At 33.1% G+C, this 25,877-nt stretch overlaps 1 non-coding gene across 1 annotated transcript; it reads right to left on the reverse strand.

The window, feature by feature from the left end:
* Positions 1–15,721: 15,721 nt before the first annotated feature.
* LOC114912848 (small nucleolar RNA R71) lies at positions 15,722–15,828 on the reverse strand. The gene has a single exon (XR_003798784.1). It is a non-coding gene; the product is annotated as a small nucleolar RNA R71 (small nucleolar RNA).
* Between the last annotated feature and the right edge of the window lie 10,049 nt (positions 15,829–25,877).

A 25,877-nucleotide genomic window follows, 5' to 3' on the forward strand; every position in this document is an offset into this window, starting at 1 on the left:
GAATTATGATTTGAGATCTAATGACATTGCATAAAATATAGGGCATGGGTTAGCTCAAATCAGGTCTTTTTCTTTAATTAGATTAGACTTAAGGTTAGAATCAAAGAATTGATTGATCATATAGAAAAATTGATTAAGTCTAACCAAATATTGAATTAGATTAATCAGAATTTCTCTAATACAATAGCTGTAGATGGTCAAGTCCATGTCTTGAATTAGACCAAATAGATCTTGATTGTGACTCAGTTGTTGAACCCAAATCATTAAGTTGATCAAATCAAACTAATTAACCAATTAGTGTCTAAGTTAAGTTTGACATTTTGACTGATGGTTTTTAATTGGGAGCAGCTTACCTGACCATTTTGATGGTGTCTAAGGCAAGCTTAGCAGACCCTCCCATTGATCTCACTTACCTGATCAATTTGATGAATTAGAATTTGATTAAATCACTAAGTAATTCGAGTTAGCTCATGTCATTAAGGTTGATCAATGTGACTGATCTAGGTGTCAGTTCAATCAGCATGACCCTAATCCGATTCAGTGACTTGGTGAAGTCAGTAGGAGGATTGTGGTCTACTGATTGATCTTTTCTTTTTTCTTCTCTAAATTGATTAAATCTTTTAAATTATTAGGTCTTTAAAATGAGCTGGTTATAGTGATAACTAGATCATAGCTTCTCATTAAGATGAATGATAATGAATCTATTATTTCTGATTGACATTGTAGGTGCCATCCATCTGGTGTTCTCTCTAAATAATAAAATTATCATTCATTATATGATGACTCGGTTGTACTATCTGATGAATAGTTGGATTGATCGAGCCATCCTCGGGCCTGATCATTCTTTAGCTAGAATCATCGAGTAGGTTCATGTTAATGGTTTGACCTAATCGAAACTTTCAGTGGAGGCTCGTCGCTTACTGAAATAAAATCTGAGGCTAAATTAATTACTAAAAATTATTTGGAGAAACAATTAGTTGAGAACCTACCCATAGGTGCATATGGGTTAACTGAGTCATCTTCGAGCCTGTGTGTAGTCTGTGTGGATTCTAGTATCTGCTAAGAAATTAAGGTAATTTTTTGAATTGGAGCTAGAGGCTATCAATTCGTATAAAATAGTGGGAGGACCTTTAGACTAAAGTCCACATCTTTAGGATTAATAAATTTATATACTGATTAGATTTTGATTTATTTTTTATGTGTCCAGATATGGTCTCAAACTTGTTACTCCGATCACTGTTGGATATTGAGAAATTGATCGGATCAAATTTTGATAACTGGTATCGAAAGCTCAAGATTGTCCTGGAGCACGAGCGAATCCTATATGTGATTATGGATCCGACACCTGAGGAGCCTGCTCCCAATGCCTGAGGCATGATTCGAGATACTTATTTGAAGTGGCTTAACGACTGTACCATGGTTCGTTGCATTATGCGGGCCTCCATGAACGACGAGTTTAGCTAAAATTCAAAGAAGCTCAGCCAGAGAAAATGCTCTAAGTGTTGAGAGAGTCCTTTGGTACTCCTAACGATATTGAGCGGCATAAGACTAGTTGCACCATTTTCAACACTCAGATGAGGGAGGGAGCATTTGTTATCGATCATATATTGTACATAATCGAGCAAACTAAGAAACTAAGCAAACTCGACTTTTCTTTACATGAACAACTGGGAAAGAATGCGATCCTGAACTCCCTACCCAAATCCTACTTATCATTTTTCAGTCATTTCAGAATGATAAAGCCTGTAGTCAACTACCATGGTCTGTTGAGATTGTTACAGACTTTTGAGAAGGATCACCAGCTCTACAAGAAGACGGTGAATTTAGTGGGAGGATCTTCTTCGAATAGTCGTCATCTCTTTAAGAAAGAGAAAAAGAAGAAGAATAAGAAGGTGCAAGGTGCTAGGAGTCAGTCCCAAAAATTCAAGTTCAAAGCTGATCAAAGTCAGGCAAAGTGCTTCTTTTGCAATAAGGAAGGTCACTCGAAGAGGCACTATCCTCAGTATATAGCTTTTCTTGATCCGAACAGGCCAAAGAAGAAGAAGCAATCGATTGCTGGATAAGGTACTTATGTGATAACACCCTATAACTTCTCTCCTTTTAATACAATGACCTGGGTATTGGATGCTAGTAGCCCTATTAATATTTGCAATTCATTGCAGGGTCTTCAGATCAATAGAAGATTTGAAGATGGTGAGAGATTTCTGAATGCTGGAGATGGAAAATCAGTTTCAGTTCTAGCTTTGAAAATTATCAAGCTTGTATTCGAGTCTCAATATATTGTTCTTAATGAATGACATTACTGTCTCAGTTTTTTGTTGAACGTTATTTCTGTAGGTCTTTTGGCCAAGTCTAATTATGAAATATCAATAAAAATTTTTTTTATAATATCATTTTGAATGATATTATAATATTACGTAAATAGTTGAGCAATGGTATCTATATTGTATCTAGGCCTAATATAATGTACATTTCTAATAAACAAACTAGAATAGATGATGTCACGGATGCCTACCTTTGGCATTGTAAGCTAGATCATATCAACAAGAACAGCATGAACAAGTTAGCTCAAGAAGGAATTCTTGATAAAGACGATTATGAATTGTTACCTATCTGTGAGTCTTGTTTACTTGAAAAGATGACCAAGTCATCTTTTATTGAAAAAGATGAATGAGACAGTAATGTTCTGGATTTGGTACATACTGATGTATGTAGACCCATGAGCATATGTGCCAAAGGAGCGTATAGCTATTTTATTACGTTCATGGATGACCTATCTAGGTATGGGTGCATTTACTTGATGAAACACAAGTCTGGATCATTTGAAATATTCAAATGGTTCCGTAATGATGTAGAGAAACAAACTAAAAAAAATATTAAAATTTTTTGATCTGATCGAGGGGGTGAATATTTTTTCAATAAATTTCTGACATATCTAGGAGAGAATAAGATTCTCTCACAATGGATCCCTCCAGAGACACCACAGCATAATGGCATCTTAGAAAGGAGGAATCAAATCTTGTTAGACATGGTTCAGTCCATGATGGGGTTTGCAACGCTGTCGATCTCTTTTTGGGGATATACACTTGAAACAGCCTGTCTTGTGCTCAATAATATTTCGAGCAAGTTAGTTAGTAAAATACCATATGAGATATGGTCAGGGCGTAGGCTGAACCTCTCTTACTTTAAGGTTTGAGGGTGTCCAGCTTATGTTAAGTGATTACAAACCGACAAGCTCGGTCCTAGGTCTAATAAGTGTAATTTCATAGGATATCCTAAGAAAATGAGAAGATATTACTTTTATCTACCTACTAAACAAAATGTATTTGTCAGTAGTAAGGCACACTTTTTGAAAAAAAAATTTCTTAGTGAAGGAATAAGTGCCTCTAAAATCAAGCTTGACAAAGTTCGACGAATAGAAGAACCGACACCAATGATTGAATCTGAATAAGATTTGATAAGATCAAATCCAGAGTCCAATATACAAATATTCTTATGATAATTCGGTAGAGTACTGCGTCAACCAAATAGATACTACGGTTTCTTGGTTCAGGATGAAAATCTTATTGAACTCGATGAGAATGATGAGGATCCGATCACCTATATGGATGCGATACAGAGATCTGATTCTGATAAATAGCTTAAAGCCATAAAATTCAAAATAAAGTCTATGAAGGTCAATGATGTATGAACATTAGTTGACCCACCTGAAGGGGTTAAACCCATAAGGTGTAAGTGGGTCTTCAAAAGGAAGAGGAGTGTAGATGGAAGGTGAAGACCTATAAAGCCTATTTGGTTGTCAAGGATTATCATCAGCATTATGGTATTGACTATGATGAGATATTTTTTTCTGTGGCAATGCTCAAATCCATTCAGATTATGCTTGCGATAGTAGCATACTTGGACTATGAAGTCTGACAAATGGATGTGAAGACAGCTTTTCTAAATGGAGAGTTGAACGAAAAAATATATATGATACAACCTGAAAGGTTCATATCCACAGATGAGTCTAAGATGTGCAAGCTTCAGAGATCTATTTATGGATTGAAGCAAATATCTCGGAGTTGGAACATACGTTTTGATAAGATAATCAGAACGCATGGCTTCGTTAGGAACGGAGAGAATCCTGCATATATAAATGGGCTAATGGTTTCATAATTATATTTCTTGTATTATATGTGGATGACATTCTCTTAATTGAAAATGATATCTCTGTATTACAGAAAATAAAAGTGTGGCTGTCGTCACAATTCTCCATGAAGGATCTGAGAGAAGCAGGTTACATCCTAGAGATAAAGATCTATAGAGATAGATCAAAGAGGCTACTCGAGCTTTTTCAATCTACGTACATAGATACCATACTGAAATGGTTCAGCATGGAGAATTTTAAGAAAGACTATCTTTTGATAGGCCATCGAATTTTTCTCTCAAAGAAAGATTGTCTGATAACTCCTCAAGAGAGAACATATGAGTAGAGTTTCATATGCTTCGACAGTAGCTTCTATTATGTATGTCATGACATGTATAAGATCAGACGTAGCATACTCACTAGGGATAGTGAGTAGATACCAGTCTAATCCAAGAAAGAATCACTGAAAAGTCGTAAAGACCATTCCTAAGTATTTGAGAAATGCTAAGGACTAGTGGCTTGTATTTGATGAAACTGACTTGAAACTAGTGGGATTCACTAACTCTAGCTTTCAGTCAGACCATGATGATAGCAAGAGTGTGTAAGATTATATTTTTTTCTTAAATGGTGGAGCGATCTGCTAAAAAAATTTCAAGCAGTACACTGTGGCTGACTCTATTTACAAAGCAGAGTATATCGCAGTATCCGATGCTACAAAGAAAGTTGTGTGGTTGTGGAAGTTCATCGATGAGCTCAGAGTGGCACCCTTCATTGATGGCCCTGTCTTGTTATACTGCGACAATACTGGAGCCATTACTCAAGCCAAGGAGCCGAAGTCCCATCAGCAGACCAAGCATATTCTATGCCGTTATCACCTTATTCAAGAGATCATGGATCAAGATGACGTCGACTTTTAGAAGATCAACGGGAATGAGAACTTGATCGACCCATTTACTAAAGCTCTCAAAATCAAGGAGTTCGATGATCACAAGTCGAAGATGGACATACGATACCGCACCGATTGGCTTTAGTCCAAGTGGGAGTTATTAAAAAATATGTCACAAAGTCAATCATCAGCCTGTTGACAATTGTGCTCATTCTTGTAAATTATATATAAATTTTTATTAATAAAAAATATTTGATATTTTTATTACAAATTATTCATCTTTAAATTTTTATGTTGTAATGAAGTCCTTAAGACTATAATTAATTGATAAAGGAGGATTTGTCATTTAGTCCTTAAAAATATTTGCGATCAAATAATATGCTATTAATAGGATGATAGCAATATTGAGTATAGGTCGTTATGTGCTATATGAGTTGGTTGTCTTCTTAATCAAAGAGTGTGGAGACACTGTTATGACATGTAGATAGAATGTAGGAGTACATTTGCACCAAATGTGACCATTTATCAAGTACTCTGTTGTCAAGAGTAGCTCATGAAGGGTATGGGTATAAGTGTCCCTCAGATCTGAAACCACTATAGTGACTTGTAAGTAACTCACTGTACTTTAGTATCAGACCATCTGAGTTTCTAACTCAGTGATGGAAGGACACTGGGTGCAGTCAAGTACTTATCAAGTTGGTGTGTGAGTCAAGATGGAATTGACCCCTCCGAATTAGTAGGAGATATGCATCAGTGTATTTCAATTTAGTAAAACCTTCGTTAGGATAATCCATGTGATGGATTTGAATGGTTGAAATACAATGTGGTTGACTAAATTAGGATTGACAGTTAAACCCTAGATCATCTTGAGCATTAGGGTCAAAGGGATGAATTATACGGTAACCATACACCAGTAGGTTCTAGAATGTTGCTTTGTAATACGTTAACCTATCCGGACGTCGGGTCACCATTACTAGATGGTTACATCAATTGGTATAGAAAGTTATTCCTATACTACCAGCTTAGGTTCGAACCTATGGGATCACACGCATTAGAAGATTTAGTCAGATCTGATGGTTGAAGAGTCTAATTGGATTGTGACTCTGGTGAGGAGTCCTACTGGGACTGGGACTCTAGAGGAGAGTCCACTGAGATTGAAACTCTACTATTAATGAAGAATTAATTAGTAATTAGATTATAAATTGATTTAATTTGATTGAGTAAAGAGCTTTGGATCAAGTCTAATTGAATTAAATTCAGTTCGACTCAAATTGGATTTGATATGATCAAGTTCGATTATAAGAAAAATTTGATCATGATTCGATTAGAATTTGGACTCGGTTAGTTTATAATTGGGTTAAAAATTTATTGAGATAACTAAGTTTCTAATTGGATTATGTTCATTTCTATCATGAGTTTAAACCAAATTTGATTTGATTCAGAATTGAATTAGAAATGAGGAGTCTCAGTTGACTGGGATTCTATTCTTATCTCTTGCACCACACCTGAACCCATGCCAATATCTCCATGTCAAATTGGATTTTGCTTGAGCCATTTGGCATCAAGGGAGTGGGTCCAATAAGGGTGGGCAGTAATAGTTGATGAGTCATAAATCTATCTCTTACCTAATTTGAATGCAATCCGAATTAGAGATAAGATGAAAATAAAGAAAAAAAAATTTTATACAAGGAAGGTTGTTGGCACTATATTGATTTTTTCTTTATTTTTCTTGGAGAGTTCTTAGGCGTGTGAGACACCAGATTCCTTATCCATGCCAAAGAGCCATTTTTGGAATTTTTTGGGATGCCAAAAGGGGTTTGGCGTGACTCTTGGGTGCCCTCTTCCTTGGATAAAAATCTAGACCTTGCCTATAAAAGGGTGGCTCTCTTCTTGGTGTCATATCAATTCCTCCCTTGCTGGTTTTTGTTTTTTCAGAGCTCTTCTCCCCTTCCTTTCTTTCTCCTCCAATTTCCTTCATTCTTTTGTGTATCCAAGGTGCTTGAAGAAGAAGGAAAAAATCAGCCATCGAAGATCCTTGTAGGCTAGCATCTCTAAGGACCCTGATCTGCGCTAGTCTTCACGTGAATTTTCTATAGAGGCCAGATGACTTCGTGTGGCTGCGAGCAACCTGAGGGATATCTTCTCCAAGTGTTGGACTAGAAGAGATCAAGATCTAATTGATTTGATAATTGTTTCTATCTTGTCTTGATCATATTGTTAGATCTAATAGTTAGATCTAGGATTGCAGCATCGATGAGATCGATGCAGGTTTTCAATTTCAGATCTAAAGTGCATGTTATATCATATCATGGATCATGATATGGTAGTTTAGATTAGATATTATGCATATAATTTAAATTAAATAGTTTAATCTTTTTCTTTTGCTGCATAAAAATTTTGAAATTGTATGCATGGCACTACCTATGTTTCCTTCAGACTGATCTCCTCTATTGATAACCACCTCAACAATAGACCTAATATACTACCCTTCATTCATCCGACTCCATAAGTTGGATCTAGTAGTCCCAACTTTCTTGTGTCCTTTGCCAAAATAACCTTTAGAGATATATTGATTACTTCTATTATCTGCAATTGACATTCCATATCACAAAGGATAACACCAATCATATATTTCATTCATTAAAATAATTATCAACAACATAAATATACACTCTCGACTTATGATTACAAGCAAAATATTAATAATTCATAATCATCAAAATTACTTAATTGATAATTAATAGATCACCTATGATGAATTATGATCATAAGGAGACTTTCCAATACTACAATTATTGCTATTATATTACCAACATTCATAAAACCATTGATATCAACTTTAATTTATTGGTAAAACATCATCAAGAACTTGTCTCAAACTTTTAAATAGATCAACAATTATACCTAGCATAACAAAGATAAATTTTTACATCTTATTGTCTGATAACTACTCCACTTACACTCGGTGCATGCCTTGACTCTAATGCATTTTTATAAACTAAATCTATACTCTTATACCATTTTAATTGTTAACCCCCCAACCTTGAATTTAAATTAAAATAAAATTTGAAAATGTGAATAGCCATCGCATATGTACAGAGTATTGTCTCTATAGGAATGCAAGGCATCCAACCTAACAAAACTTCAATATAATATAAAAGATAGCATACTCATAATAGAGGCAGTGGTAATAACAGAATAATTAACTATTGCATATATCAATTTTAACTTCAACTTTACAGTAATCTATATCAATTTTACACCACATCATTATACACTTACTATTCAAAGAACTCATGTTGTAGATCGGCCTCACCTTTTATATACAAATCTCAAAATTTTAAGGTCTGGCCCCAAAACTAGTCCCTGAATTTGAAAATAACAGGTGAAGGTTTATGAGCTTCATGACTCAGTAAGTAATAGATACATTTATCAAATAGATTTAAATCATGATGATATGCAACTCCAATGCATCATACAGCATGTGATATCAATCTGACCATGATCAAAGTTATGCAATTAAGGATATTTGAGATGTAGTCTCATGTTAGCTTTTCTATAATATGAAAATCAGCAAATAGTATAAATATCCAGTATATATATCTAATTTTATAATACTATACTTAAGTATGGATACCCACTTCTTTTAGCTTTACAATTCTTACTGCAGCACTACAATTATCCCATGTAGCAAGGGATCTCAGGTCCCTGCTTTCTCCTATAGTGGGGATCTCAACTCCATGCTTTTCCTCATGGTGAGAATCTCAAGTCTACACTTTTTTTCATGGTGAAAATCTCAAGTCTACACTATTTTTCATGATGGAAATCTCAACTTCGGATATCATAGTAGGATTGAGTGTTGGGTGATACATATATCAATAACTATATATAATTCACATATTCTTTTTTTGATCGATATATCTTTAATACAGTTTTGATACACTTGATGCAACTTGATATAGCTTGATAAGCTATGATACATGCATTTCAATATCCAAAAATCATCATTTATCCAAAAATTATGATTTTTCATTTGATTTTTTCCTCCCTTGTATTGGACAATTATTAGATCCTACTATTTTTCTAGGCTTTTTCTTAGCAATAATATTCATTCTTCTTATTCTATTTTGTCTAAATATTTGTGAAGATTTCATTGTACTTTCTAACCAAGAAAATATAGAATACATAAAGGAAAAAAAAATAAATTTGAATCTATAATGATTAAATACTATACTAATAGTAAATATTGATATAGACAGAAATGTGTATAAGGGCCTGTTCTTTTATGGGTAAAAAAATTTATCCAAAAATTTATCCTTTTGTAGATAAATATTTTTTGATAATATTTAGATAGAAAAATAATTTATTGATGTTCTTTTATGTATTGAAAAATGGTTCAAAAATTTGTTATCCATATTTTTTTGTATACTAGTTTCCTAGATAAGTTGCTAAGATCTATCCATATTTTTTATAATACCCTTTATTATATAAATATTATTATGTATAATAGTATAACATAATATATTATATTATTATATATTATATTATTATAATATATATTATTATATATAATAATATATTATATTATAATTATTTATTATAATGTTATAATATAATATTCTATATTCTATTATAATATGTTATATTAAAATATAATATATTATATTATATTATAATAATATATGATATAAATATTATTATATATTATATTATATTATTATTATATTATTCTTATTATAAGATTAAGGGTATATTAGGAATGAACTAAATTTTTTTTTTTTTTGATTGATGAGAAAAAGATTTAGCCACCTCCTAAGTGAGTAAAATTTTCTCTCATTTGATGGATAAGTGCTATAGGTTGATCTTAAATCCATACTTGCCCCCATAGTGGGGATCTCAAGTCTACGTTTATCTTCGTAGTGAGGATCTCAAATCCATGATTGCCTCCATAGTGGAGATCTCAATATCACTACAATTGCTTTTATGATGGAGATCTCAAATGTGGATATTAAATATAGTAAGATTGAGAGTCAAGTGATATATATATATATATATATATATATATATATATATATATATATATATATATATATATATATATATATATATATATATATATATATATATATATATATATCAATATACATAATTTATTTATATATTTTAATAGAACTTTAATACTGCTTTCATGCAGCTTGATACAACTTAATACAAGTCTAATATAGCTATGATATATTTATTTCAATATGAAATAATCATGATTTATTGAGCTTGATCCGATCATAGCATATAATATTATTCACTTTAATTTATAAATTTTAATTCACTAATCAATTATTCATAATTATAGAAATTCTAGGAATGATTAAATCACAAAAAAATTAAAGCCATTCATATCATGTCAAGGAGATGATATACAAAAATTTTATGCATAATGAAATCTAGATGTACTTACAATAATTTGTATTATTTCAATTTGATAAGATAATTCTCACTTGATTTTGATTGATCTTTATAAAATGTAAGTATTACTTAACTCAAAGATGTCGATAATCAAATAATTGATCACTCTGTTGGGATTCCTTGAGATTTGATAATTCAAAAACTACAAATATCTTATAAAGCCACCTCCATATTTTAAATTAATCTCTAAATATTCCTCAAAAATTTTTGAATCCCTACATCCTTAGAATACCCTAATCATGATTGGGAGAAGAAATTAAGAAAGAGAGGAGCGGGTGAAACAACCTCTTCTTCCTTTCCCTTTGCAATAACCCCATTCAACTAATTGTTTATCCTATCTAAGCTCATCCAAAAATTTCTAAATTTTTCTCTCAGGTTGACCCATAAGTTAACAATTCTTAGTTAAAATTTAGCTTAAATTGCCTAGCCAATAGAGAATTGAAATTCATAGATTAAAATAAGGCAGAATCAATCCACCCCCAAACTTAACATCCACCTTCCCAAATCATTCTTCTTCTCTCAAAATTCTTTTCTCATTAATATTCTTACTTCCTTTAATACTTTCTCTTCTCCTAACAGTCTTTTTTCTTTCCCAAATTTTTCTCTACCTTAATGCTTAAATTTTTCTATCTTCACTCTTCTTACTAGTTTATCATCCACTACTTAATTCATACTTAAATTTTTCTATCTTCACTCTTCTTACTAGTTTATCATCCACTACTTAATTCATAACTAAAATCAACTACATACAAAGAGTTCCATCATTTACTAATTAATTTCTAATTAAAATCATCCAAATACCAAGATCATTTAGGCTTACTTGCTCTATTGGAGGAAAAAAAGAAGCAGCAGCTCTACCCAAAATAGAGCAAAGAAGAAGAAGAGCAGAAGAAAAAAAAAAGAAGAAGAAGAAAGGAGAAAGAAAGGGAGAGGAAGAAATGAGCTATGGTGGGGAAACATGGGAAAGAGGAGGGAGCATCAGAGAGATAGAGCACGCGAGAGATAGAAAGTGCAAGAGAGAGAGAGAGGAGGGAATGAAGGAAGGGGGTTCGATTCAGAAAATGGCTTAAATAGAGAAACTCCTTTATTTTTTTTTTTCGATTGGGCTTGCACGCAGATGTCTCCTAAAGGCCATGGTTTTGTAGCATGCAGGGCCCCATGTGGTATCGCATCTTTAGGTCTGGGTCATATATATCTATGCAATACATGAAAAGATAGTTCAGAACTCCCCCTGAGCTATGCGTGTCACCTTTTTGAAGGAGACACATGTCGACAACCTAGTTTCTGAGCTGCCCCCTTCATATGTGTTATGGCTAGTAGAAAAATGGAGGAAAAAAAGTCACACGCACAAAAAGTCAAAGAGAAAACTTGTGGGGGAGTATGTAGTATGTAATAATCGATGCTGATGCCGTAGGAGGGAGAGGATAAGAAAAAAAAGAACATGCTCTTACCATCTAAGCATGTGCTCTTTTCCAACAAAAGAGTGACATCCTTTATGTTCAGCCGAATCAGCATCCATATAAGAGCCCCTTCCTTACCTATGAAGGAAAAGAAAAGAAAGAAAAAATGAGGGCACATGGATTTGAAAGGGACATAACACAAGCATGCCTTACCTTTTAATTAAAGGATGGAGGGTTAGAGAAAAGCAGTCTCAGAGGCTTTAAATGGAGGGAGAAGTTTCTATACCAAAAAAAAAGAGAGAAAATAGACAACAAAAATGTATTGTCTTATCACATACTTTTGTTGGATCATGCTATATATATGTAGGAAGCTTCAAAGGATGATTCAAAGATGGAAAGCATTAGTGTTAGGAGGACTGAATAAAGAAAGATGAGGTTGATGGTATCGTTTGTTACTAATTTTTTTTCCTTTTTCTGATTTCTTTCTTTTTGGTGCTCAATTAGTTCTTTTGACAATACAAAGGATTAAGAAGGATGGTCTTCTAAGTATTCGATAGAGAAAGAACAGAGGAAAGTCAACTAGAAAAGGTGAGTGCTGAATTTTTTTTAAGATTATTTTTGATTTGTTTGTTCATTTGTTGAAAATTTTTATTCCCTCATCAGTTTGTGCAAAGCTGTTGGTGGGAATCCGATAGTTTTTAAATTTTTAAATTCATCATATAAGAAAACAACAATATTTATTGCTCATCAGAAATAGAGGGTTGTGATAAGTGGGATATTTTTATATTTATAGAAGATATTTTTGATATTTTATAGTGCTAACATCTTCTAAAAAATGTAATTTCATAAAAAAATTAGATTTTTTGTAAAAATAAATAATTTTAAAAAATATAAAATTAGAGCATATTTATGAAAAATAGATATCAATTTAATTGAGCAATTTTAAACACCAAAATGATGAAAAATTATTAAAGAATTTAATGTATATTTTTTTTATTTTTCAGGCAACAAATCGAAGCAAAAATCAAGCCAAAATATCTTAAAAATCAAATTTTATTGCCTTCGATGCACGGTGGACCGACCGCTCGGTCCACAGCTTCGATGGCACGGTCCATGGGAACGGTTTGCGATGCATGATGTGGTTCACAGGCAGGGAAAGAAATTTGCATGATCTGATGGCTGATAGCACTCCAAACATGAGATTGGACGGTTGAAATCACGCATTACCATATCCTACGATGGTGGCCCACTACAAATGCATGATCCGACAGTCCAAATTAATCTCGAACTAGATCCAATGGTCTACATTTGTTGTCAGCTGAGAACTAAGCGAAGAAAGAAATCTGAGCGTGATCCAATGGCCGAAATTCTATTTGAAGTCTGATCCGACGACTGTGGTTATTTCTGACTGAGAATAGGAGATCAAACGCGCTGATCAATGACTGAAATCAAATCCGATGCACGATCCAATGGCTATTATCATTTGCGACTGTGATAAGGAGTATAACATGAATTTTTGATCTAATCTGGGTGGTCCAATGTTATCCAATGGCCAGAATTAATTCGTACATGTATTATACAATTTCTAAAAATTTTAGAACTCCTTTTGCTACCAGAAAAAGATAAAAAATCTACCTATAAATAGGGGGTCTGGGAATAAGAATATGGAGGAGAAAAAATCAGTAAAAATATAAGAAAAAATTAGAAAAAAAATAGAAAGTTTTAGGGATCCAAAAGCAAAGAAGAGCAGCAGCAAGCAGAGAGGAGCGGCAACAGCAAAGGGAGCAGAATATAATTTTTTATTTTATTATTTTGGATCCTGAAAAAGGAGAGAATATGGAGCTAGAGATCTTGATGCGTGGCTAAATCTCTTCAACCCAGAAATACGATGAAGCTTGTAAATGAATTTTTATTTTCTTTCTTGTATTTAATTTTTATGTAATAAAATTATACTTTTATTTCATATTTTTTTATTCTGATGTATTGATCTAGCCTACATGGCCTAAACCATCCACTAATGTGCCGTGATCCTTATATACGTGCCTAGGAGAGATAGATCATGGTATGTTAGATTAAAACCTTATATCTTGTAATTAAATTTAGATAGTTTATACTCTAATAGGACGAGCCGTGATCTACTGATACAGTCCGTACCCCTTAGAGATAAGCTATACTAATATCCTAATCATAAAAATTAATATTGTAATAAAAAAAATAAATCTAATTTGCATGGTGGATTCAAAATTCTTGGGTTATCTCTTTAATTTAATTTATTATTTTTTATTATCTCTCTGACTTATTTTTTTCATAAATTAATTTATATTTATAATTAAATTCTTACTATTTTATTCTTTCTTTAATCCTTCTACAATCAATTTTTTTTATTTTTTCTTCAAAAAAAAAAACAATCATCCTAGATTTTCGTGGAAATGATCCCGACTCATCCTATCTATATAGTTTGAGTTAGTTTTTATTCTTGACCGCTTACGACAGCAATCAATTTTTGACACCGTTGCTGGAGATCTAGACACGATTATTTTTTTATTAAAAAAACTTTTTTTAGTCTTATTCTTAGTTTTTTTTTTATTTGCTTTCTAACTTGCTTAGTTCCTTAGTCAAAATTACTTTCTTTCAAAAGAAAAAAAAATATCTACATTGACACCTTGTAATCTACTTAAGAAATTAGATACTTAATCACAAAATCTAAAAACTAAAATAAATCAATTTACTCTTGACCAACTACCAAATCTGACCATCTTTTTTTTTTGCATTACATAATTCCATAAAATATCTTAAGGGCACAAACTCTAAACAAGATAAGATGAAGATTTCATCACTCTTCTTTGACCCATAAACCATCATCCTGCATACTGCATTGACCTAAACTTAACCTAAAATCAATTAGATGTTGGCCCCTAAGGACTTTCGAGCTCAATAGGACAAGGAATCCTAAGAGTTGGATCAGATTAGGGTTAGTCAGTTTGATTGATGTCTAGAAAAGTGGTTCAGAGACTACATCCTGAAGGAAGGTGGTTATTTAATTGGTTTCATTCGCTTATCTAGCCAACTCAGTTAGTATCTAAAGAAAGTAATGGGGGGACCTCCACCAACCTTACATTTATCTGACCAGTTGAGTAGCTAGTCTTTTACCTAAAGTGCTCAAAGAAACCTTGATAGTTAGGAGCTGTCTAGATCTAGGGTTATCCTTAGATAGGATTGACTGCATAACTTGATTACTAACCTACGAATATTAATCCTAATTAAAATACTCTCCTCTATCATCTTTAGATTTAGAACTCTTTAAGCTCTCATCTTTAGAATTTTCATCTCATCTATCTCTCCTTCCTCTTCTCTTAAAAAAAATTACAAAAATAACTAAAAATTCTCAATTTTTTTCTTAGACAAAGATATTTGGTCGATTAGTGAGAATAGATCTAAACTTTGAATTGAGTCTAGTAGACCTTAAGCCCACCATGGGTGAATCCGAATATGAACCTCGGGTACTGAAAGATCTTTGCTATCCAGTTAGGTTAGCCCAACCCTCATATATCCGACTTCCATAAATTGATGCCAATTTTGAAATTAAATCTCAGATCATAAACACGCTTCCCAAATTCACTAGAATTGAGGATGCATACATTTTTATGAGAAAATTTAAGAAAGTATGCATCATGATGCTGCTCCAATAGCTCATTGAGGATGCTGTAAAATTTAGGTTGATCAATTTTGTCCTCAAGGATAGTGCCAGAAAATGGTTATACAGTCTTCCTAACCAATCCATAGCATCATGAGAGGGTTTTGTTAAAGTGTTCCTGAAAATTTTTTTCACATCATAAGACTGCCAAATTTAGGAATGAAATTAATCAATTTTATCAATTATTTGGTGAGTCTTTTTGGAAGCATTTTGATCATTTTAAGAACTTTTTGAGTCAATGCCCACACCATGGAATAGAAACTTGGAAGCTGTGCCAAATCATTTATGAATAACTAGATTCAAACTCTAGAACCATATTAGAATCAACGTGTCAGGATCAATTCATGAACAAAGAGCCTATAGAAGCCTAGCAATTTCTAGAGGACCGAGCAAAAAAGAGCCTATAATAAGAGATTACTAGGGAATCCGATAGACTCACACCTTCAAGAGGAGGTGTATATCAAGTTCAACCTTTCCTAGCTGAAGAGGCTAAATTTGCATCTTTGATCCATAGGATAGAGGTCCTAGAACTCAAGAAACACACCCAAGTGAACTAAGTTGCAACATCCACTTGCAATGGGTGTAATACCACAACCACACAATAGAAGGATGTCCTTTCTTGATGGGTCCAACTGAAAATGATGTAGCACAGGTGAGCGCAGCCTATCAAAGATCCACAAATGACCCCTACACATCAATGTACAATTCAGGATGAAGGAATCCCTCAAATTTTTTTGATCATAAGAGTCAAACTCAAATAGACCTACCTTCACTCAGCCCAACCTCATATTCACTCAATCATCAAATAACCCATCAGGTTTTAGTAATGATCTAAGGCTTAACTCGCTAGAAAAAGGTCTAGAAATCCTAGCAAAATTGACTGCTAGCACCAACACTACATTAAACAACTTCATGCAGACCATGAGTCAGCTTTTAACTTCTAACACTCAGGCTATTATCCATTTAGAGATGAGTTAGGTCAATTAGCCATGACTGTGCGTGAAAGAGAAAAAGATAAACTACCGAGTCAATCCGAGGCTAATCCTAGGATCCAGAATAATCAAGGATCACAACAAGGAGCCCAGATCAATCAATTAAATGTAATTCACACTTTAAGATATGGAAAACAAATAGACAACCATATCGATACAGCTAAAGATCAAGATGACCAATTATCTAAACCATCTCATGAGCAAGTGATCGATCAGATCGAATCTAAAGAGCTAGATAAGTCTAAGGAGTCAACAGAGATTAACAAACCACCCACGCCACTTGTAGAATCTACCTCAGGGTTTAAGCAATTCGAGACATCACCTACCAATCCTGTAGCTCTTTTTTCAAATAGATTTAAGTCCAACAGACATTCAGCCCATATGGATCAAATCTTAGAGATGTTTAAACAAGTGAAAGTAAATATCTCTCTACTAGACATGATCCAATAAATTTTCACATATGTCAAATTTTTTAAAAACCTATGTACAAAGAAGAAGACTACCAATATTTTCAAAAAAACCTTCTTGGTGGCCGGTGTGAGCTCATATCTGTCGAGCCACATGCCTGTTAAGTACAAAGATCTAGGGTCTCTGACAATCTTTTGTGTCATTGGGCAAACCATCATTGATAGGGCCTTATTAGACTTAGGAGCAAGTGTGAATATTTTACCTTATTCGATCTATGAAAAATTAGAGATAGGAGAATTAAAGCCTATAGAAATCATATTACAATTAGTAGATCAATCAGTGAGGATCCCAAAGGAGTTATGGAGGATATGTTAATCAAGGTCGGCAATTTCATTTATCCTATCAATTTTGTGATCCTCTTGACTGAACCAGTATCTAATCCAAAAGGTCACATCCCAGTAATCTTAGGAAGATCATTCTTAGCAACCACCAACATCCTAATCAATTGTTGCAATGGACTCATGAAGCTCTCATTTAGAAACATGATCATTGATCTTAATATTTTCAATCTTGAGAACAAAAGGGACCAATTCGTTGATGTAAACCTGATCCAGGATGAGATCTATGAGACCATTGACTTGGGGAAAGAAAATTTTGACTGTAATCTCTGATCAGACCAAAAATTTAAAATAGCTTATGAAATTTCTCCATCTAGTGATCAGAGAGTTCATCCACAATGACAACCACCTGTCAAACCACTTGTAAGGATGGATGGATCAATACACAAGCTATCGATTGAGAGAGCACCAAAATTAGAACTTAAAACATTTCTTGAGCACCTCAAATATGCATATCTAGGTCCATCAAAAATTCTATCCGTAATCATCACATCAGACCTAGATCAAACTCAAGAGGAGAAACTTTTAGCTGTCCTCAGAAAGAATAAGGAAGTCATAGGCTGGACCATGACTGACATCAAAGGGATCAGCCCTTCATTGAATCCTCTTCAAAGGGATCGACCTCTTTCACCACCCAAATCAGTCAAAAAAATTTACTTATTCTTAGGACATACTGGCTTCTATAGGAGATTCATCAAAAATTTTAATAAAATAGCTCGACTATTGATCAATCTTCTTACCAAAGATGTCCAATTTGATTTCACTTCTGAGTACCTCGATACTTTTGAGCATCTTAAAAAGGCATTGACATCCGCACCTATCATTCACCCACTTGATTGGACTCAACCCTTCGAATCATGTGTGACGCATCGGATCATGCCATCGGAGTCATTTTAGGATAAAAAATTGATAAGTTATCGTGAGTTATTTACTATGCTAGTAGGATCCTTAATGATGCGTAGCTTAACTACTCAATTACTGAAAAAGAGTTCTTGGTTATTGTCTTTGCCCTCAAAATATTTAGATCTTATTTGGTTGGGTCACATGTCATTATATACACTGATTACTCAGCTATTAGACATCTCTTAACAAAGAAAGATGCAAAAGCACACTTGATCCGATGGATTTTACTTCTTCAAAAATTTGATCTAGAAATTAAAGATAAGAAAGAAATCGAAAATATAGTGGCTGATCACCTATCTCAATTGACTGATGCACCCTCTAACGAACTATCAATAGAAGAATCTTTTTTTGATGAACAACTCATGTCTGTGACCAAAGAATCATGGTACACTGATATTGTCAATTACTTAGCCACTGGTAGGATTTTCTCTTATTGAACCACTCAGGACAAATACAAATTCTTTATCCAAGTAAAATATTTTATTTGGGATGATCTATATCTGTTTAAACAATATCTTGATCAAATCATTAGAAGATGTATCTCAGACCATGAGATCAAAAGTATCTTATCCTTTTGTCATGACCAAGCTTGCGGTGGCCATTTTGGATCCAAAAAAACTACCGCAAAAATTCTTCAATATGGATTTTATTGGTCCAATTTGTTTAAGAATGTATATGAGTATTGTAAAAGCTGCACTAGATGTTAATAAGTAGGACAGATCACAAAAAGAGATATGATGCCATTAAATTCGATCTTAATTGTTGAGATTTTTGATGTGTGGGGAATCGATTTCATAGGACCATTTTCAAACTCTTTTAGAAATGAATATATCCTAGTAGTTGTCGATTACGTGTCCAAATGGGTAGAGGCTATGCCGTGTAGATCGAATGATAGTAAAATTATTAGCAAATTTTTTAAAAAAATATCCTCTCTCATTTTAAAATTTTTAGAGCCATTATAAGTGATCAGAGACCATATTTTTGCAATCGATCCTTTGCATCCCTAATGAAAAATTACAACATCACCCATAAATTGGCCACACCCTATCACCTCCAGACTAGTAGACAAGATGAAGTTTCAAATCATCAAATCAATCAAATCCTAAAGAAAACTATGAGTATCAATAGAAAAGATTGATCATTGAAGCTATTGGAAGCTCTTTGGGCATATCGCACTACCTTCCAAACCAACTTAGGAATATCTCCTTATAGGCTTGTGTTTGGTAAAGCATGTCACTTGCCAGTAGAGCTTGAACATAGGGCTATGTGGGCTATCAAAAAGTTGAACATAGATCTAGACGAGGTTAGACAATATAGGAAGCTACAAATTGATGAACTTGAAAAAATCAGGAATGAGGCATATGACAATATTAAGATATAGAAAGAACGAAGATATTTCATGATTGAACAATCCTTAGAAAATTATTTTCATCTGATCAAAATTTTTTTGTATAACTCTAGGCTACATTTATTTCTTGAAAAATTTAGATCTAGATGGACAGGGCCCTATATAGTAACAGAAGTTTTCTCTCATGGGGCTGTAGAGATCAAAAACCCAAGCAATTATGCTACTTTTAAAGTAAATGGATAACGATTGAAACCATTCTTGGAGTTGCCTACTGAAATTGAGGAGGAGGCCATAGTTCTCATGAGCCTATTTATTCTGATTGATCCTGTATCACGGGTTCTGTCCGGCTGAAGACTTGAAACTTAACACTTTTTGGAAGGCAATTTAACTTTTTTTTTAATTTTGTTTTAATTGATCTTCATTTTTTTTAGAAATAATGGACCGTTATGTGTGGAAGCACCTGTTAATAAATGAGATTTGACTGAAGACAATAAACTTAGCGCTTTTTGGGAGACAACCCAGTTTTAGCTTTTGCTTTTGCTTTTTTTTGTATTTTGTTTAGGTTAATTGAGTCTTGCTTTGTATCTTTTGTAGAAATTTAAAGACAATATTGGCTAAGTTGAGAAGAGAATCAATTTTGAAAAGATTTTTGGATCATGTGACATCTCTCTTTTTTTTCTCTCTTTATATGCACCTTTCATTTTTCCTTACTCCATTGAGGACAATATCGATTAAGTTGGAGGGAGAGAATAAAAAATTTTTAAGTCCTCAAGTAAGTTAGTATTTAGCATTTAAACACCTGAGTATATTTAAGAATCGAGTTAAATCAAGTATTTTTTTTAAAAAAAAATTGATGTACAGATCAGAGAGTTTGTGAGATATTGAGGGATCAAGTATTAAAAAAACTCAATAAAGAGTTAAGTTTAGAACTTAAACAGTTTTCTTTGAGTATTTTTAAATTTTTCTACCAGCATTAAAGAAGAGTTTACTTCTCATAGACTTGTGGATCTAGATGAGGTTGGATAATATAGGAAGCTACAAATTGATGAACTTGAAGAAATCAGGAATGAGACATATGACAATATTAAGATATAGAAAGAATGAACTAAGATATTTCATGATTGAACAATCCTTAGAAAATCATTTTTATCTGGTCAAAATTTTTTTTGTATAACTCTAGGCTACATTTATTTCTTAAAAAATTTAGATCTAGATGGACAGGGCCTTATATAGTAACAGAAGTTTTCTCTCATTGGGTTGTAGAGATCAAAAATCCAAGCAATGGTGCTACTTTTAAAGTAAATGGATAATGATTGAAACTATTCTTGGAGTTACCTACTGAAATTGAAGAGGAGGCCATGGTTCTCATGAGCCTATTTATTTTGATTGATCTTGTATCACAGGTTCTGTCCGGCTGAAGACTTGAAACTTAGCACTTTTTGGAAGGCAATCTAATTTTTTTTTTAATTTTGTTTTAATTGATCTTCATTTTTTTAGAAATAATGGACCGTTATGTGTGGAAGCACCTGTTAATAAATGAGATCTGGCTGAAGACAATAAACTTAGCACTTTTTGGGAGGCAACCCAGTTCTAGCTTTTGCTTTTATTTTTTTTTGTATTTTGTTTAGGTTAATCGAGTCTTGCTTTGTATCTTTTGTAGAAATTTGAGGACAATATTGGCTAAGTTGGGGAGAGAACCAATTTTGAAAAGATTTTTGGATCATGTGACATCTCTCTTTTTTTTTCTCTTTGTATGCACCTTTCATTTTTCCTTACTCCATTGAGGACAATGTCGATTAAGTTGGGGGGAGAAAATAAAAAATTTTTAAGTCTTCAAGTAAGTTAGTATTTAGCATTTAAGCACCTGAGTATATTTAAGAATCGAGTTAAACCAAGCATTTTTTTTTAAAAAAAAATTTGATGTACAGATCAGAGAGTTTATGAGATATTGAGGGATCAAATATTAAAAAAACTTAATAAAGAGTTAAGTTTAAAACTTAAATAATTTTCTTTGAGCATTTCTAAATTTTTCTACCAGTATTAAAGAAGAGTTTACTTTTCATGGACTTGTGTAGAGTAACTATATGTTTCTTCATATATATAAAAAAAAAGAGAAATTTTTTTTTTAAATACTTCATGTTGAGTAACTGGACTTCTTTACCTAAGCAAGCATTGAATTTTACATCAAAAGGTATGAAGGGCAAAGATGCTTTGTTGTAAAGCTAGTTTTAACTCATAGCCTGTTTGATTCTAGTAAATTCGAGAGATATTCTATACCTAGTACCCTAAAGTCATTTGATTCGAGAGTCATTGGCTGAAAACTCACTATATGGATCAAATAAAAAACTTAAAGAATTAAGGCATTCAATAGCGGTATAATATTTAAAAATAATAATAATAATAAATGAAAGATAAAAGTAATAATATACTGGTCCATATGAAGGTTAATGATTCAGAGATAAAGGTAGGGATAATTTAGAAAAAAATTTAAAAAAAAGATTTAGTATTCTTGGCTTAACTCTTATATTGATTAGTATTAATACTCCAATGACATATCTCACTCATACTTTACTGAACATCAGTGGCCCTTTATAAAATTATTTAATAAAATTTAAAACTTTAAGTTAAATGGTACTTAATTCTAAATTTTTTTTTACTCGAAAATGAGTAAAGTTTAAGTTGAAGAGTGTGATAAGTGGTATATTTTTATATTTACTAAAGATATTTTTGATATTTTATGGTGCTAACATCTTCTAAATAAATTAATTTCATAAATAAATTAATTTTTTTATAAAAATAAATAATTTTAAATAATATAAAATTAGAGCATATTTATGAAAAATAGATATCAATTTAATTGAATAATTTTAAACACTAAAATAATAAAAAAAATTATTAAAAAATTTAATGCATATTTTTTTTTCTATTTTTCAGGCAACAAATCAGAGCAAAAATCAAGCCAAAATACCCTAAAAATCAAATTTTATTGCCTTCAGTGCACGGTGGACCGACCGCTCGGTCCACAGATTTGATGGTGCGGTCCATGGGAACAGTTCATGGTGCATGATGCAGTTCATAGGAGGGGGAAGAAATTCACATGATCCGATGGTTGATAGCGCTCCAGACACGTGATCAGACAGTTGAAATCACGTGTTACCATATCCAGCAGTGGTCACCCACTATAAATGCACAATCCGATAGTCCAAATTAATTTCGAACTAGATCCAACAGTCCACATTTGTTGCCGGCTGAGAATTAAGTGAAGAAGGAAATCTGAGCACAATCCAACGATCGAAATTCCATCCAGAGTTCGATCCGACGGTTGTGGTTATTCTCGATTGAGAATAGGAGATCAAACACACTGATCAACGACTGAAATCAAATTCGATGCATGATCTAATGGCTATTATCATTTTTAACTGTGATAAGGAGTATAACATGAATTTTTGATCTAATCTGGGTGGAGCAAATGTTATCCGACGGTCAAAATTAATTCATATGGATATTATACGATTTCTAAAGATTTTAGGACTCCTTTTGCTACCAGAAAAAAGTAAAAAATTTACCTATAAATAGGAGGTCTGAGAATAAGAGTGAGGAAGAGAAAAAATTAGTAGAAATATGAGAAAAATTTAGAAAAAAAAATTAGAGAGGTTTAGGAATCTAAAAGCATAGAAGAGCAGCAGCAAGCAGAGAGGAGCGGCAGTAGCAAAGGGAGCAGAACATAATTTTTTATTTTATTATTTTGGATCCTGAAAAAGAGGAGAATATAGAGCTAGAGATCTTGATGCGTGGCTAAATCTCTTCAATTCAGAAATACGATGAAGCCCGTAAATATATATATTTTTTGTATTTAATTTTTATGTAATAAAATTATGCTTTTATTTCATATCTTTTTATTTTGAGGTATTGATCTAGCCTACACGGCCTAAATCGTCCACTGACATACCGTGATCCCTAGATATGGTACGTGCCTAGGAGAGATAGATCATGGTATGTTAGATTAAAATCTTATATCTTGTAATTGAATTTAGATAGTTTATACTCTAATAGGATGAGCCGTGATCTACTGATATAGTTCGTATCCCTTAGAAATAAGCTATACTAATATCATAATCATAAAAATTAATATTACAATAAAAAAAATAAATCTAATTTGTATGGTGGATTCAAAATTCTTGAGTTATCTCTCTAATTTAATTTATTATTTTTTGTTATCTCTCTAATTGATTTTCTTTCATAAATTAATTTATATTTACAATTAAATTTTTGTTATTTTATTCTTTCTTTAATCCTTCTACAATAAATTTTCTTTTATTTCTTCTTCTTCAAAAAAAAAAAAAGAAAACAATCCCCCTAGATCTCCGTGGAAACGATCCCGACTCATCCTATCTATATAGTTTGAGTTGATTTTTATTCTTGACCGCCTACGACAGCGATTAGGTTGCTGCATGGGTTTCAACAGTCTTTCATTCGTTTATTTTACCAATATCATATGATGGAAGGAAGGGACATAGGGTTGCTACCATGGTTTGGTAGCCTTCCATAGTGTTTAAAAAAAAGTATGGCATGATTACTGCTAAGATTTGGTGGCCTTCTAGTGAACAGAAAGAAGAGACGCATGCGGGTTGGGGGGATCGATGAACAGAAAGAATGGGTAGACAAAAAGTGAGGGATCCATGAACAGAAAAGATAGAAAAAATGGATATGGGTTATCAGGTTTATGGATCTACCATTATTAGAATCGATTATCAGATTAATGGGTGCAGTATTTGAAATGTGGATGATTGAGTAAGGGGTTTACAGAATCACTGTTATTGGATTTGAGTTAGTGGGCACAGTGTCCAGGTCTTGGGTAATTGGGTTAATGGATCATTGAACCCAGGTTGGTTTGGTTAGAGTCATGATCTGGTTTGGGTTAGCTGCTAGGTTTAGGATTAGGGAACAGAGTAAGGTTGAGTCTAGGGTTAGGATTATAACTTGGGTTAGGGGTTTGGTTAGGGTTAAGGGTTAGGGCTTCAGTTACAATCAGGGTTAGGGCTTTGGTTAATAAGAGTTGAAGAAAAAATCACGCAGGGTATGCATGCTAGAACAATAAAAAATTTTATGTATACAGTGGAAACAAATTAATCTAACATGCATTTGCTATATCTCATCTCATGATATGATCCTTATCATGTTCTTAGGATCTATAGCAGCAAATAAAATTTATCAAATATAAATATGAAGATCTCATCTTCACCTTTGCATGGGTAGATATTCATCGTAATTTGATGATTATGGATATCTCTTTTGATTTGTTGAAGAGCCACACAAGTGTCTGACCTCTACAGATATCTATGAAAATGGTTTAGGATGCTCCTCTCTTATTTTTTCTCTAAGAAACTAGGATGCATCTCGAAGGAAAGATAGAAAAAGAAGAGAGAATGTCTTCTCTCTAACCAAGACACCAACCCTTGGCATGTAGATGGAGGACGCCCAACTCCTTTGGGCATAGAGGCCAAAGAATGCCCAACCCTTGGGCATGGAGGTGTGAGGAAGAGAGGAGAGGGAGAGGCCGTGGACACCAAGGGAGAGGAGAGGCATGGAAGCTTTTTGCTTAGGATTTAGAGATCACATCTCAAGATCTTTTTATAGGTCAAAAGAAGTCCTACTTGGCTTAAGATTTTGATCAAATCACATCCTTATCTCATAAGGAACCAAAACCAATTCCCATTAGGACTCATGGATGCCTCCCACTTATCCTTATTGGCATCAAAATCTGATGGGGCATGCACTTGATCCAGTTCTCCCAATCCTTGTCACATAAGGCCAAGGGTCCGCCAACAGTTGGCACCCCTTGGATCCAATCCAATTTGGCACAAGCCTAATTTCTTTCAACTTTAATTATGATGAAAAACCAACTCTTGGTTGCCCATATTGTATGCAATTGACTTAGTCTAATCTACATCTTATAGAGATTTAAGTTTAAAGAGCATTTGGATTTAACCATGTGCTAGCATAATATTCCTAAATCCAATAAGATTTCTCAAATCCTTAATCCAATTGAACCATATGAGTTTAATTGCTCAATCCTAGACCAATTCACTTTGTGTGTGACTCCATAGGTTTAATTTTATCTAGTAGTAGGATATATTATGATCTCCATCAATAATATCATTGAAACTCCTTTCAATGGATTGGAACTTTTTCAATTCAGCCAATTTGAAAATTATTGATTATCCGAATAATTCTTAATTGATCTCACAATCCACCA

This window comes from Elaeis guineensis, chromosome 3, assembly GCF_000442705.2.
Source record: "Elaeis guineensis isolate ETL-2024a chromosome 3, EG11, whole genome shotgun sequence".
Taxonomy (NCBI): Eukaryota; Viridiplantae; Streptophyta; class Magnoliopsida; order Arecales; family Arecaceae; genus Elaeis; species Elaeis guineensis.